The 16,147-nt window shown below is 34.2% G+C and overlaps 1 pseudogene; it reads left to right on the top strand.

Moving 5' to 3' along the window:
- Window positions 1-421: 421 nt before the first annotated feature.
- LOC138319610 (piggyBac transposable element-derived protein 4-like) lies at window positions 422-9,956 on the top strand (annotated as a pseudogene).
- The last annotated feature ends 6,191 nt before the right edge of the window (window positions 9,957-16,147 follow it).

Raw genomic sequence — 16,147 nt, 5'->3', positions numbered from 1 at the left:
TGTTTACATACTGTCAGGCCTGAGTGTCATTGTTTACATACTGTCAGGCCTGAGTGTCATTGTTTACATACTGTCAGGCCTGAGTGTCATTGTTTACATACTGTCAGGCCTGAGTGTCATTGTTTACATACTGTCAGGCCTGAGTGCCATTGTTTACATACTGTCAGGCCTGAGTGCCATTGTTTACATACTGTCAGGCCTGAGTGTCATTGTTTACATACTGTCAGGCCTGAGTGTCATTGTTTACATACTGTCAGGCCTGAGTGTCATTGTTTACATACTGTCAGGCCTGAGTGTCATTGTTTACATACTGTCACGCCTGAGTGCCAGTTGTCTTTACAACTTGCGAGTCCAAGATTTTTAAAATAAACCATTAGAGTCTACATATACATACTATTCATAGCTATGGTGTTTCGATAATATGACTTTCAGAAGTAATCGGAACGTTTTTGCTACTTTCACTGATACGGAGGCTGACCGCACTAAGTCTCCAAGTGGCTGAAAATAGTGAAAAAATCCCATGATCATCCGTCGAGTATTGAACTTTTATTGCAGTCACAAGTTCAGTCACTGCAGAGCATTGATAAACTAGTGTATTCGATGAAAGATATCGGCAAGAAAATCGATTCTGGAGCCCCACAAAGAGAAACTTATTTAACGGAACGGCAAATTGGCTGGAGTGTAGTCTGTTCTGGTAAGAGGGGCGACTCCCCGTGCGTAATTTAGATTCGGATAATGGCCGGAGCTATGAACATCCTGGTCTGTTCCAAGATGGCGGCGCTCATGAAACGTTTGACGATGATGTGTCTTCAGAGCCAGAGGTTAGATTTAATGATATCCTTGACGATATCGGGGACGATAACCAAGAAACATCGGATGTAGAGGATGTCCTCAATGAGATGGAGGAAATTTACAATAGTGAGGAGGCTTGTGGGCATAAAATAAATGAAAAACTTACTAGTTCGGGGTTTTCAGGACGATGATAGGCACACACCGCCTAAATGACATTAAATGATTATAGAAACCTCTCCGTATCGCGCACCACCGGAATAACCTGTAATCCACCGATATCGTCAAATTTTCTGACCGCCGATTATGCATATTTTCTGGCCCTAAACCGGAAGTGACGTTATAATAGTTCCGTAGCTTATAGATGTACTATAACCGATGTGATATCACTTATATCGACGGTCACAGGAAAAGCCGATCAACTATTTTTGTATGATTACTTTTGAGTGAAGTCATTCGTACAATAACTTTTGCTCGAATGTAAATAGCTAAAAGTGTGAAATTCGATGTATTTGTTCTCTAATTGCAGGTATTTTCGTATAATTATGAAAGAAAATCCGCACAGAAAGTTTTCGGATTGTTTTTTGTCAAGGAGCTCGAGTTAAGCAACGAATAAGTTTTAATAAGATAATTATTTTCCTGTAATTTGTATCTTTGATACATTGTGAATCGCATAGTTTGTGTCTGTAAAATGAAATTTTACGTAACAATTAAAGAAATCTATGATTAAAGCATCAAGAACGTATTATTATATAATGCTTGACGTACGAACACACCGATGATTGATCATTTCAAATATTGTATTGTGTGTTGCTAACCGAATTTATACATTTATTACGGTACCGTAATACGTTTCAACTTGTGATATTTTTTTTATTTTTGATATCATAAAAGATAAGAATAATGAAATATTAAGCAAAATCAAACAAACAATTTTTTCAGACCGTGCAGTCGCTTTTATATTTTAATCAATATACGAGGATACACTGATATAAATATATAATTAGCCATGCGACTTTGGTTTGATTGTTATGTGTGGCATTAAATAGACTTGAAACTGGTCGATATGAACGCCTACCAAAACATGTACGAACTTGTTTTGATTGTTTGGAATGTGTAGAATCAGAAACTCGTGTGCTTATTGAATGTGTTGTATACAATGATATCAGAAGTGAATTATTTCACTATGGTGATCATACAAAACTTTGATAATATGTCTACTTTGAATAAACTTATTGTGGTTCTAGCTGATAACAGACTTTGTAAATTAACAGCTAAAACCTGCTCTGAGATTTTGAAAAAAACGCCGTGAATGTATATATAAGTAATGCTGTCTACCTATATATGCTACTATGTTATTCTATTTGATACCTGTAAAATGAAACTGACATTATTTTGTACATACTTTGCCTGTTTTACTATGTGATTCTGAACGTAACGATTTTTTTTGCATTTTTTTAACTGATGTGTATCTATATTAATACACTATATATTGACTTTGATGTGGGATAAGCGAATTGTAGGTAGGGATGGACCCAACCACTCTCGCTTGTCCCACCCACTAAAGCCATACATTTATTTGATACATTATATTTACTCACGGAATCACGTGGTGAAATAAGTGCAATATGTTCTTTTCTTAATACCTTTATAATTGTATGATATGTTTTAAAGAGAAGGGTACAATTTATATTTTATGTAAATAAGTTTAAAATTGACTTTTTTTAGAGTGGCTTTTTTAAGATTTGTATACGGTGGCAGATTTTTGCCATTTCGTCTTTTCGTAAGAAACCTTTCGTCTTTTTTTTTCGCCTAAGACGAAATTTAACAAATTTAAATTTCGTCTTTTCGCGGCGAAAAGACGAAAAGACGAAAACACAAACACGAAAAGACGAAAGTACGGTGTCTGATTTATGCCATTTCGTCTTTTCGTCTTTTCGCCCCGAAAAGACGAAATTTAACAAATTTAAATTTCGTCTTTTCGCAGCGAAAAGATGAAAAGACGAAAACTCAAACACGAAAAGACGAAAGTGAAGCACGCTAATTAGCGCCTTTAATTTTCGTCTTTTCGCCTTCAAAAATCTCGTGCATTTCGTCTTTTCGTAAGAAACCTTTTCGTCTTTTCATCTTTTCGCCCCGAAAAAGACGAAATTTAACAAATTTAAATTTCGTCTTTTCGCAGCGAAAAGATGAAAAGACGAAAACTCAAACACGAAAAGACGAAAGTGAAGCACGCTAATTAGCGCCTTTAATTTCGTCTTTTCGCCTTCAAAAATCTCGTCTTTTCATCTTTTCGTCTTTTCGCCTCAAAAAGACGAAAATTAACAAATCTTAAATTTCGTCTTTTCGTCTTTTCGCCCCGAAAAGACGAAAATTAACAAACCTTTAATTTTCGTCTTTTCGTCTTTTCGCTCCGAAAAGACGAAAATCGTCTTTTCGCCCCGAAAAGACGAGAAATTAAGAAACCTTAAATTTCGTCTTTTCTTTTTTTTCGCCCCGAAAAGACGAAATTAACAACTTTAATTTCGTCTTTTCGTCTTTTCGCCCCGAAAAGACGAAAATTGACAAACCTTAATTTTCGTCTTTTCGTCTTTTCGCCTTTTCGCTCCGAAAAATTACAAATTTCAGATATACTTTGTCATCTTTCATATACGACGGAGATTATAATGTAATTTCTAATGTACAATTATGATGAAGACCATGTCATGTATGTAGTCAAAATGTCTTTTCAAATAATATACCGTACATTGTACCTACTGATTGACTGTTATAATTAACTGTATTTGAGCAATTTCTTGGTACAAGTCCTTCCTTTAAACTCAAAGTCTTCACGAGCTGTCTTTCATAAAAATATTTTGTTAACAAGTTGATCCGTGGTTCAAACGCTTTCAAATATTACCCGCCGACAACTTTTTTTTCAAGTTGTGTAGGGGAGGCAACTCCTGTAAGTACTATGTTTAGCATCTTAAGTTCATTATGTCCTAACATATACACGGCAATGTTTTGATAAGCGTAATTGCTAAATAGGGCGATTAGAACACAGAAAATAAGATATTAATGAATTTTAGAAAATGTATCAATCACGCTAAAAAATTTGTGGAATGATGAATCTGTTAGTGGCACGTGGCATATGCCAGGTGTGAGAAATCTACGTAACTGCTGTAAACACACATGTTGACTTATGTTTTAAAACTTCTAATCTTAGTTATTGATAAAGATACTTGTAATACTATCAATTTAATAAATCGATTGTTATCATAACTACTTTGATGCTTCCATATTGAACAATTAAGTCAATATTAAGATTTCAAATGACTTCACAAACGAAAAGACGAAATTTAAGGTTTGTTAATTTTCGTCTTTCGGGGCGAAAAGACTTCGGGGCGACAAAAGACGAAAGACGAAAATTAGGTTTGTTAATTTTCGTCTTTTCGGGCGAAAAGACGAAAAGACGAAAAGACGAAAATTAAGGTTTGTTAATTTTCGTCTTTTCGGGGCGAAAAGACGAAAAAGACGAAAATTAAGGTTTGTTAATTTTCGTCTTTCGGGGCGAAAAGAAGAAAAGACGACGAAAAGACGAAAAAAGGTTTGTTAATTTTCGTCTTTTCGAGGCGAAAAGACGAAATTTAAGGTTTGTTAATTTTCGTCTTTTCGGGGCGGAAAGACGAAAATTAGGTTTGTTTAATTTTCGTCTTTTCGGGGCGAAAAGACGAAAAGACGAAAATTAGGTTTGTTAATTGTCGTCTTTCAGGGCGAAAAGACGAAAAGACGACGAAAAGACGAAAATTAAGGTTGTTAATTTTCGTCTTTTCGGGGCGAAAGACGAAAAGACGAAATTTAAGGTTTGTTAAATTTCGTCTTTTCGGGACGAAAAGACGAAAATTCGGTTTGTTTATTTTCGTTTTCGGGGTGAAAAGACGAAAAGACGAAAAATAAGGTTTGTTAATTTTCGTCTTTTCGGGGCGAAAAGACGAAAAAAAGAATTAAGGTTTGTTAATTTTATAATCTTTAAACAGAAAAAAAATAAGAAAACTGTTAATTTGATATCCTGAGCACTAAAAGTTTGCAACATTTTGAGAATTACAAGACCTACAACATATGGACTTGAAATAATTTTGCCAGTATTACAACATTATATTAACATCTATAATTTCTATTAAAATGAATATGGTTAAGACTCAAAGTAAAAGTCTTCAATCTCATTTCATTTATATTTCTACATAATTAAGTGACTTCTAAAAATATTGTGTATATAAAATACATATAGACATTTTCAAAACTAATGATATAGTATTACCAATGTTTAGAAAACATCATATATGTGTGTTTGTGTCGGCTTCAATAGATTACCAACTTAAACTATAATCAACAAGTCAAAATTTTCGATAAAATTAATTTAAACTTTTATGATAATGTTTTCCTCCGCTCATTTTCTAACCAAATACTTATATTTGTTCATCTATGCGATAAGAGAAATCACCTATGTACGGTCACATGAAATGAAAGTTGGCTCAGAATGTAGCCCTGGAGAACTCCTATGTCAATACAGAACACTGTTACATTAAACTATACACTGTTCAAGAAACCTGTTTTTCTGATAAAATTGAGATATGATTTGTAAAAAAAATATTTCACCTGGAACCCAAAATGCATTGTTCTTAATAATCCGCATGTAGCTCCTTATTAATTCTTTACAATGTATATGATTTTATGTTTTAAAGCACCGATTATCTTTAATTAATAATTTTCTACTTTACATAATATCCATTGTATATTGTAAGGAATATATCGAAGAAATTATTTTCCGAAACCCACCAATGTTACCTATGATACTGATTGAATTACAGGTAAATTTCTTTACAGAAGAAAATAAAGACAGCTTGTATGAAACGGTATATCATTGTCTTCCTATTGTTTCCTAAAAAAATACCTACCAATTGTTGATAAATATGTTGGCGTTCAGAGAACACCCCTTACGTACATATATGTATGTCGTTCACAAGTAAAACATTTATGGAAGTTAATTTATTCAGAAACTAAAATTGTTCTAGGAACTATTTCAACTAAAGGTTTATCTTGAAAATTATTCCAGTCAAGTACTGTAATTACGGAATCGTAGCATATAGCAATCTTCCATAATTTCTAAGGTATTAGTAAGAATTCTAAGCATGTATTGTCATACATGAAGGGTAACAGCATTACCTCACTTAATATACTTATTCAAATAACACTATTATAGTATGAAGTATACTTTTCAAAAGTTACAAGATATTATATATATTTATAATGCCTTATACAAGTAATTTCATTTTAACACTTTATGTGGTTACTTTTTGAATTATATGATAAAGGTTCATATATTATACTATTTAAATTGCGGTATGATATACAAAAGGATCGAAAATTAATGTACTATTTTTAGTACTTAGTATAATTCTAAAATAATGAATTTAAATCTGCACTTATACTGTAATTTAGAAACATATACCAGAAATACTATTGCTGTATTTCCGCTTTTTAGTTAGCGTTATATTTCAAGTTTCAAAGGTTACAATATATATATAGAAAAAACAAAACTAAAACAAATCTGCCATCGATCTCGTTTTCCCAGCTGCCGCTGATCTTCAGGAGATGTTTATTGATGTTGATAAGGCAACAACACAAATAACACGGACTTAGCCATTTTTTGGACCTTGTACTTAAACCCCTTTGTTCTTCAGTCAAAAGTTTCATAAAAGACGATTTTGATATTTTATCTCATTTACCTACTAATACTGAACCAGGTTCAAAACTGGTATCATTTGATGTCGTCAACCTTTATAAAAATATTCCCTTTGACTAAGGAGAGGAAGCCATAAAGTTTTGGCTCCGGAAATGTCCAGAAAAGATTGATTCTCGACTTCATTTTGGAATCATTAAACATTATACTAAACAGAAATGTATTTTACTTTAATGGTAAATTTTATCAACAAATAAAAGGAACTGCTATGGGAACCAAATGTGCACCAACATATGCAACTCTGGTTCTGGGCTATCTCGAAGAAAAGTTGTATGAAAAACTAAAAAACGGTGAAGGCACAGATTATTGCGATTTTCTAAAACAAAACTTCTGGTGATTTTTGGATGATTGTTTTATAATATGGCCTCCGGAAAAAAAAGCATAGAGAATTTCCATAAAGAACTTAATTCTTTACACAGGGACATAAAATTTACTATTGAATGTAGTCATGATTCACTTCCATTTTTGGATGTTTTGTTCAAGATTGAAGATGGCCATATTTCAACTGATATTTATTCAAAACCTACAGATTCTCATAATTATCTGAATTTTTACTCAAGTCATCCAAAGCATATAAAGGTAAACATACCTTTTAATTTAGCTTCTAGGTTGGTTACCATCGTTAGCGACAGCAATGTACTAAACAAAAGATTGAATGAACTTTTTGAATTTTTAAAATCATGTAATTATCCTGAAGAAATCATAATGAATGGTTTTAGGAAGGCTCGAAATAGAGGGCCCTTAACTGGTCAATTACATACTGATAGTGTGGAGCGGAAAAAGGACACTGTGATTCCGTTTGTATCCACATTTAATCCAAACAATTTTGATATGTTTCCAATTATCAAAACGTACGAAAACTATATGAGAACGGATGCTAAGATGAAACAAATATTTGAAAAAAAAACACAATCATTAATAGCAAACGACAAACCTAAAAACCTCAAAAAACTGTTATCCTCTTCAAAATTTCAAAGGGAAGAACAGAACCCGTGTGTGTCTAAATGTAATAAGCCAATATATGGCACTTGTAAAATTATTTTAGAAGGCGAAAGTATTATTTTTAAGAATAATTCTAATTTCAAGATTAAATCAAACATGAATTGTCCATCAAAAAATGTTATATATGCACTTGTATGTGGTAAATGTTCTGAGTTCTATATTGGGCAAACTGGTAATGAGTTGCGACAACGGATTACTGTACACAGACAACAAATTAAGACAGACAGTTTAAGATTTCTTCATGTCAGTAAGCACATTCATACATGTGCAAGTGATGTTTTTAATGTTATCCCTATATATCAATCAACTGATAATGTTGTGGAAAGAGAAGGAAAAGAATCAAGTTTAATAGCTTTATTAAAACCAGGTTTAAATAGTTCAGTTTAATTTGTAAGTGTGACTTCTAATATGTGTATCTTATGACGTCATAGTGTATTGTTTACTATGACGTCATCAATCCTTGTTATTCCCATTAAAATTTGTTGCCAATACAAAAAAAGTATATTCAACTGTCCTTGTTTAAGATGTTAAATCTACATCAATTTTTGAATAGTCACATTTGAGTCGTGGGAAATTATTCAATCTATTGTAATTTGACTGTTGTAGTGAACAATTATTTTCCGACAAAACTAACTATTTGTTCAGGGCCGAGTTTCTGTCATAATGCTGGTTTTGTAACCAGTTAAAAGAACTTATGATAATCAAAATATGCTACATGTACATTCCATGTCTAAACAAGTTCATATGAATGCTATCTATTAAATCATTAAGTGTCAACTGTACGTGCGTATATACACGTAATGTATACATGTATAACTGATCAATATCTACACGACCGCTATGCTAATATTAGAATGATACCGTTGAATTCGTCGAAAGATATTAATTACCAATTTGAATCTACATTCATTAGACAAGTTTTATTTTCAGCATCAAGCTTACGATCCAGCATCTAGATTTTGGCCATTGTTATCGTTTATCAATAACCAATTTAGGAGGTTCCTGGTCCCTAAAAGAGAACTGTGTGAAGATAAAACATTAATTGGAAGTAGAGGTCACAGTGTCATGAGACAGTACATCCCATCGAAAGCTGCAAAATATGGTGTCAAGTTTTGGATGCTATGCGAGGCATCGACAGGATATATTCTGCAAATGTTTGTGTATAGAGGAAAAGAGTTCGATCCTACACCGAGAGGTCAGCTTCAAGGTACCAATGTTGTATATGACCTATTACATGCATCAGAGCTGCTCAATCAAGGATATCGTGTCTTCTGCGACAGTTTCTTCTGTTCACTTCATCTTGGAAATGTACTTTTGAGATGTAGAACCTTTTTAACAGGTACGTATAGGCTAGCTCATGTGTTAACAGAAAAAAATATAGTGATATATAGCGGCATTTGAGTAGTTAATTGAAAATATAGCAAGCTGTGCATGTAGACTGAACTATACAATGTCCGTATACATTAAATATACATTATATGTTTTATGTATTCAATAGTACTCTGAGGAGAAATAGACCTATGCCATTAACCATACGGCACGGGGATCCAGATCCTGATCATCCTATTTACATGAGAAAAGGCCAAACATTATGTGTAGTTCATAGGGATAATGACGAAAAAAAACCAACACGTCTTATGAGTACTCTTATCCCCGCCCAGCAGTTACCTACCGGAAGGCCACGCATCATCCAGAGCTACAACCAACACATGGGGGCTGTAGATCTGGATGATGCACTTATGAGTGCATACTGCCACCAAAGAAAAAGCATGCAGACACGCAATGTGCCATGTGCCAAAGAAAAAGCAAAAAGGTGTGGAAAAAAATGTTCTGAACATTTTTCACAGAATGATGCTAAAAGCATACCTTCTTTACAGTCAAAATACCTCAGACCGCCCTGCTATGTCAAGACTGAAGTTCATTCAGAATGTGGTAGAGTCACTGGCTAATTTAGATAGAGAGGTTGAACTACGAAGAAACCATCGGCGTCAAAGACAGAGACTCGATCTCCTCCCGGGTCGCTAGGAAAAAGACTGTTGTGTGTGCTCAACACGCGGGTTGGGGCAGGGAGGTGTTAGACGGCGAGGTAGGACTATTTGTTCGATATGCAAACACGGACTCCATAGGCACTGTCTTAACAGACACGCAATGTGCCATGAACAATGAACGTGAATGGTAACATGGAATGGTATATGAGATGAAGGTTCATGTGGGTCACAGTTAGTTGCAGGGGTGTAGCCAGGGTTGAAACTATGCAAAATGTATTCCCTGCTGTATATCAGGTACATTGAGGTACATGAACCCTCTCTCCAGCAAATTATAACATATTAATCATTTCTCTAGCGATTCCTTGGTTTCTCATAGCGAAGAGACTTACTTTCTTATTGAAAATGTAATCTGTATATATTTCGATATTACAAATGAATTATCATAATAAAGATAATGTTTACTATGCATTTTGACATATCTACGATAAAATAAAAAAAAATCCACCCATTGGAGACCTTTTGGCTATCGTTTTACCTTTTAGCGGGTTCTATTAAATTTGCTCTTCACTACTGCCTTTAATATGACACGATTACGATTACTCCATGCCTGGACCGAATACTTTTGGCACTGTGTATTGCCCAGTATGCATCGACACTATTTCAGTGCCTAACAGTGAGACATGCAACGTATTGAACAATGAGTATGTGGTTGTACAGGTCCCTGTGCGTGTATATGATCAATATAGATGTGCGATAAATTGGATCAGCACTTATATTATTTCATAAATGTATTGGAATTTGCATATATCCGACCACTTAAATGTTATGAAATAAAATAAGTTTATGATTATTTATTAGTGTTTGCAAATATCTATTTTTCTTTTGGGTCCGAACAATTCGATGAAAACCCATAAATTACACACGTTCGACGTCACTTCCATCGGCGAATCGCGCGTCAATATCTTTGACGTGATCACTCTCGACGAGCCTATGTATGTCGCGTCATCAATTTTTGGCGTCATCAATTATTACGTCATTTCTGGCAAATTAAAAAATCCGGCAGTGAAAGGGTTAAAAAATGATGTTTAACAAATTCACTAAAAGTACTTCCGAACTTAGCTTCAATTTTAGAACAAAGAGTTTCCTCTAAGTATCCCAAAACCAAAATTGCATACGTTGGTGCTACTTTAGTACCCATTGCAGTGCCTTTACTCTGTTGGAATAAGCCTTCATCAAAATAAAAAGCATTACGTTTCAAAACGATTTCTAAAGCTTTAAGTATGAATTCATTACTAAAGCGAGAATCGATGTTTCCTCGTTTTTTGTTCAACCAATATTTAACCGCCTCAATACCTAGGTCATGAGGAATATTAGTATTAAGCCTCACTACGTCGAAAGAAACATGTTTACAATTGTGTTGAGTCTGCCGAGGTAAACGAGATAGAAAGTCAAAATCGTCTTTGATATAACTATGCACACTTCTGCATAAAGGTTTTAAAATAAATAAGATCTAGAAAATGACTTAACCGTTGAGTCGCACTGTTTGGTCCGCCAACTATGGGTCTAAATTTCAAATCCGTAGGATTTTCAACCTCAACATAAATATCATTCTGTTCTTCGATAGCGTTTCCTATTATACCACTTTTATGAATTTTAGGAAGACCATAGAAAAAACTAGTTTGATGTACAAAGTTAACAAGATAATCTTTCTCTTTTTCATGCAAGCAAGTATCATATCTTTGTATAAGATCATTGATAATTTTTCGAGTTTCTGTATCAAAATCGTCTCTTGTTGTTATGTAAAAACCTGTATCATTTAACATACTAAGTATATGTTCACAATAAAAGTCTTTGTCCATCACAACTACTGCACTACCTTTGTCCGCCTCTTAAAAAACATTAGAAGAATCTTTTTGCAAAGATTCAATAGCACATTTCTGTGTTAGGTAATATATGTATATATATAGGGGTCAAAGAAGTAAAATCAACAAGACTTTCCAGATGACACGAGATCCTATCAAACGTAAGTCTGTAGGATACGAATTACTTCAAATAGTGAAATATATACATATTATTTTTTGATTTAAGTTCGGTACCGTTACTCCAATATAACATAACTGACAACCATCCACATTTTATTTTTACTTAAAAACTGTGCCGTTTTGGCATTTTATGGCAGAAGTTTGAAATAAAAACACGCATTCTAGATATTTTTGTGATTTTACTCGTAAAAAGATAGTGTTACATTATACTTTTTTTATTACACAACAATTTACATAATATGCTATCTCTGAAATAACTATATATAAGGATTCATAAATCAGCTACGTTCGGTCCAGAGACAAACAATTTCAGTCCAGACTGATCCGAACATCATTTTGATATCGCTATCAAATTAGACTAAATATGTAATCTAAGATTAGATATATGCTTATTTTAAATGTTGTAAATGGAAGGTTTTGAGACTGTAAATGTCTATATCATAAAGCTAAAATAACCCTTTACTCAAAAAACTCAAATTGTAGATCTGACGTAGGCCTATACATATATATATGCTGTATACTTGTATAGTAAAGGCTTACCTTGTGAAGCCGCGGACCACTGCACCGTGAAGCGAGAAAATGGCCGACGGTAGTTGTTTACGTTTTTTGAGAGTGAGAGTGAAATTAAAAACCAACAATTTTTGCATGTAGAGTGATATCCATTCTACCGATGAGATGTGTTGATTGAAGCCAAGGATGCACGATTCGTTCAAGCTAAGCCACATAAACCAAGCGAGTCGGGGCCACGGATGATTTGTTTACATTTTTGCTGTCAAAATACGGAGCATGCGGTGCTTTTACGTAGTTTGCACTGTGTGTAAATATACATAATTGATGTTAGATGTTTGCAGATTAATTTGTAAAGAAATTTAAGGTGTAATTCAGTGGTGATTTGATGAAATAGTGAATATATTGGGGACGGAGGTATGGGTGAGGTAGCCGAAAGCCGGCGACGGCGGCCTGGGTGAGCATGGCCATGAATTTCATAGTGAGGAAACGAGTGTTTGGCCTATTTTGCCGCTATATAGTATTTGTTAGCGTTATAAATCATAAACTAGTGTCATGTAATCTCATTAAAAAATTACAATTACTTGATATTCCAACTACACATGGAATCCAGTGAGCGATACGTGTACGTTTTATGTTTATTTCTTACTTTCATTCAGATAATTAATTACATTGCCATGTAAATCTGATCAACTGTACCTGTACATACCTGAGCCAGGGTGTTAGTTTGCTCAGAGGGTATTGTCTTGATTGAACACATACTGTATATGTACAGTAATACTTGAAAAAAATACAATATAGATACTTGCATACATTTTCAAATGGAATGAAGTAAATCTTACTCTGGCTGAATCATTTTTTTTCAGATTTTAGTCTTTTAAATAATCAAGATAAACTAATTTTTTTAATGAATGAAAGCAATCTTCAAAATATATTAGCAAGCACAATATAAAATATATAGTAGAAGAATGAATTTAAGTACAAACTACAGATTCGTAATTAAAAGCCTTTATACTATAGACTGGGTGTCAATTTAAAATTTGAATTTTTTTTGTACAGTTACTTTGTTGTTTTATGTAAATTGACATGTGGCATTTTATTGAAATAATTGTATTGTGTATTGTTTTATTTTGTTTTGTTTGGAACACAACCACACGGTGAAAGTCTAGTACGTATACTTTATTTTACTAGTTAGATTTTTATGCTGTGCCATTACAAACAAACGGAACCCCTGAAGATAGATTATATAGGTAACAATTAATGAGGTATACCTATATGTTGTGACGCTTGCAATTGACTGATCATCATATCAGGTAAGGTGTTACATTTGGTATTTGGGTACGGAATGGCCCCAGGGAATGAGTCGAATGAGGGTTGCGTGTAGGTGACATATTAAAACAAACCAGACCTGGCGTTCATCTTCCAGAAATAACTTTAGAGAAATATTCAGCGGATAATAATCTTTGTATTGTTACTTATCTGTCGGCATATATTCAAAAGACTAAAACATTTAGAGCTAATTAGGTAAAAAAATGTATAAGCTTTATACCGCTACACAGAGGTATCTCAAAAGACTCTATCAGCAGATGGATTGAGACTTGTATACATGTACATGTATATGGTACTGAGGGATTACGTGCCCGCTCTGTATAACTATTGATATATATAGTATCATACCCTACCCAAGAATTATCACATATCCATCTTACTATTGTTGTTTTAAAGACTGACCACTCGCACGATTGTGTCATCTCACGTTATCCCTCAGTACCATATATACAAGTGTGAAATCTTAATCAGACTTCAATAAATCTCGTTTAATTGTTCAATTAGTATTTTTTCAATGACCATTTGAAAGTAACACGAGTTATATCAAATAATGCACCATACGAATATTGGCTTTGTTAACAATCTAACAGTCTGTTTTTCCATGTATTTCTATGAATGCTATGGTATCATAGGTATTATAGGCAAATTGCCAATTGGAAATTTAAATGGTAGCGATAAGCTGTAACTGTGTACTCCTTTTAATGATTATTGTCATTAAATTTTGATTAGAGACAACTTGCGGTAGATATAATGAGTGCACGTATGATCGATAAGACGGTATACATAGTATATCTCTGAGAGGAAAACGTAACAGTGCACCATTCGCCACAGGGTTTGTCCTCTACCTCAAGATGACATTACATCAAGTACCGACAGCGGTTTTCTACTTATTATTTGTACATGGAACATACCCTATGGAAGTTGGTGAAGAAACAACAGGTATTGTACTATCAACGTCTAGTATAACATTCCTTATCTATCTTATTGTAGAAAGTTAAGATCACTTTTAATAAAAGTTTCAAATGCCAGGTGATATTTCCTTGCTTATAGATTTACAAAGAGATATACTAATAAATAACGAACAATAATGAATCAACTGGAAAAAAACCTATTCATGAGGTGCAAGTGATAAAATAGTGGATTACGAGCTGTTTTTAAAGGAAGCGAATTTTCTGAAGTTCCAACATACAACATTGTTTTGTTTCAATCTGGGCCATTTTTGTGTGTCATCTAGTTGAATCTGTGCTTACATATTCTCAATAAATATAAAGTTGTATTCAGGATTGCACTCTATTGTTTCTAGGACAAAACTATAACAAAAATTAGGATATATTTATGTATATTTCGGATGATAACTACGGTAAGTAAAGCTGCAAAATTAGAAAACAATTCCGTTATTACTGAATCAGCGATGTACTAGATATTTCAATTATTTTCTTAACCGCGTACATTATATATAAGTGATTACTCCACGGGCTACTGACATAGCCCAGGGGTGCGTATACCGCCACTGATAGCATCCCCTGGAGTATCAAGTATGATACATAGTATGCAAAGATTGAATTCATTGAAAATATTTCTATCTACTCTCGTGAAAACTGGCCCTGCAGGTAGGGCGTTATAATTGTACCTGCTGTCCCTATTGCATGATCGTAAAACGCGACTAAATTTAGGATCTTATCTTTTCTCTTCTTCCTAACTGACTTTATCTTTCCCAATGCCTCCCTTGACACCGCCTCACTTTTGGCCTTGCTTTGAGCGTTCGCCCCTGTGAGGAAGGCTCTGGGTTCTGTCCCCTGGCCGAGACACACCAAAGTGGTAGTTTCTGCTCCTGCTTAGCGCTCAGCATACAGGGAGTAGGACGACTGGTTCGCCCGTTGTCAGTATAATGTGACGGGTGGGGTGTGTTGTTTGGTGTCTTTGGCGCCATGCTTCATTGATATAGCACTATAAAATGGGCAGCAGTCCCACTATACAAGAAGACACAACATGAATATACCGCAGTCTCCCAAACCACGCACCTCGCACAACATACACGCAACGCACCGCATACGTGGGAGGCCGTCCTTACATGACCATAGCTGTTAATAGGACGTTAATTAATCAATCAAACAAACAAACACCTCGTGAAAACGAATATCAATGAGAGTCTATTTATGCGTCGAAATCTGAAAGTCCCATTATGTTGTTTGGGAAAAAATATCATGATAAAGTATAAAACTTTGCTGACGGATATCCTTATGGAAATATCCGCTAATAAAAATGTCCAACGTTTCCATGATTTTCATATACAACGAATAACATCTGGTATAAGATGGGGTATTCCGACTCATTTCCAGGTGGAATTTCCTAAACAAACGTTGTAATGCAGTACGTAGTGAAAAACTGGTTTCTCTTTACAGTGTTACATTGTTGAGGGTATACTTTAAAAGAATTTCCTCTATTTCCGGACAGTAACGAAACGTCTTTCCATATCTTCAAAAATCCCGTAACTTCACGATCGTACATTCCGTTGGTTATTTTGTAAATCTCTATCATATCTCCTTGTTGTCTTTTGAACCCTAAAGTTAGTAACTGTAGATGATTTAGTCTGTCTATGTATGCGGCTGTTATAAGATGTTTTTTAATATTATTCATTTGTCTAATTTTCGGTCTATTTTAGCTCCTTAGCTTCTAGGCCACCTTTAATTGTCCATTTTTTCATTATGTAT

Source organism: Argopecten irradians, chromosome 3 (genome assembly GCF_041381155.1).
Source record: "Argopecten irradians isolate NY chromosome 3, Ai_NY, whole genome shotgun sequence".
Classification (NCBI taxonomy): Eukaryota; Metazoa; Mollusca; class Bivalvia; order Pectinida; family Pectinidae; genus Argopecten; species Argopecten irradians.
The sequence above is the reverse complement of the archived record's forward strand: the minus strand, read 5'-3'. Positions and strand labels throughout refer to the sequence as shown.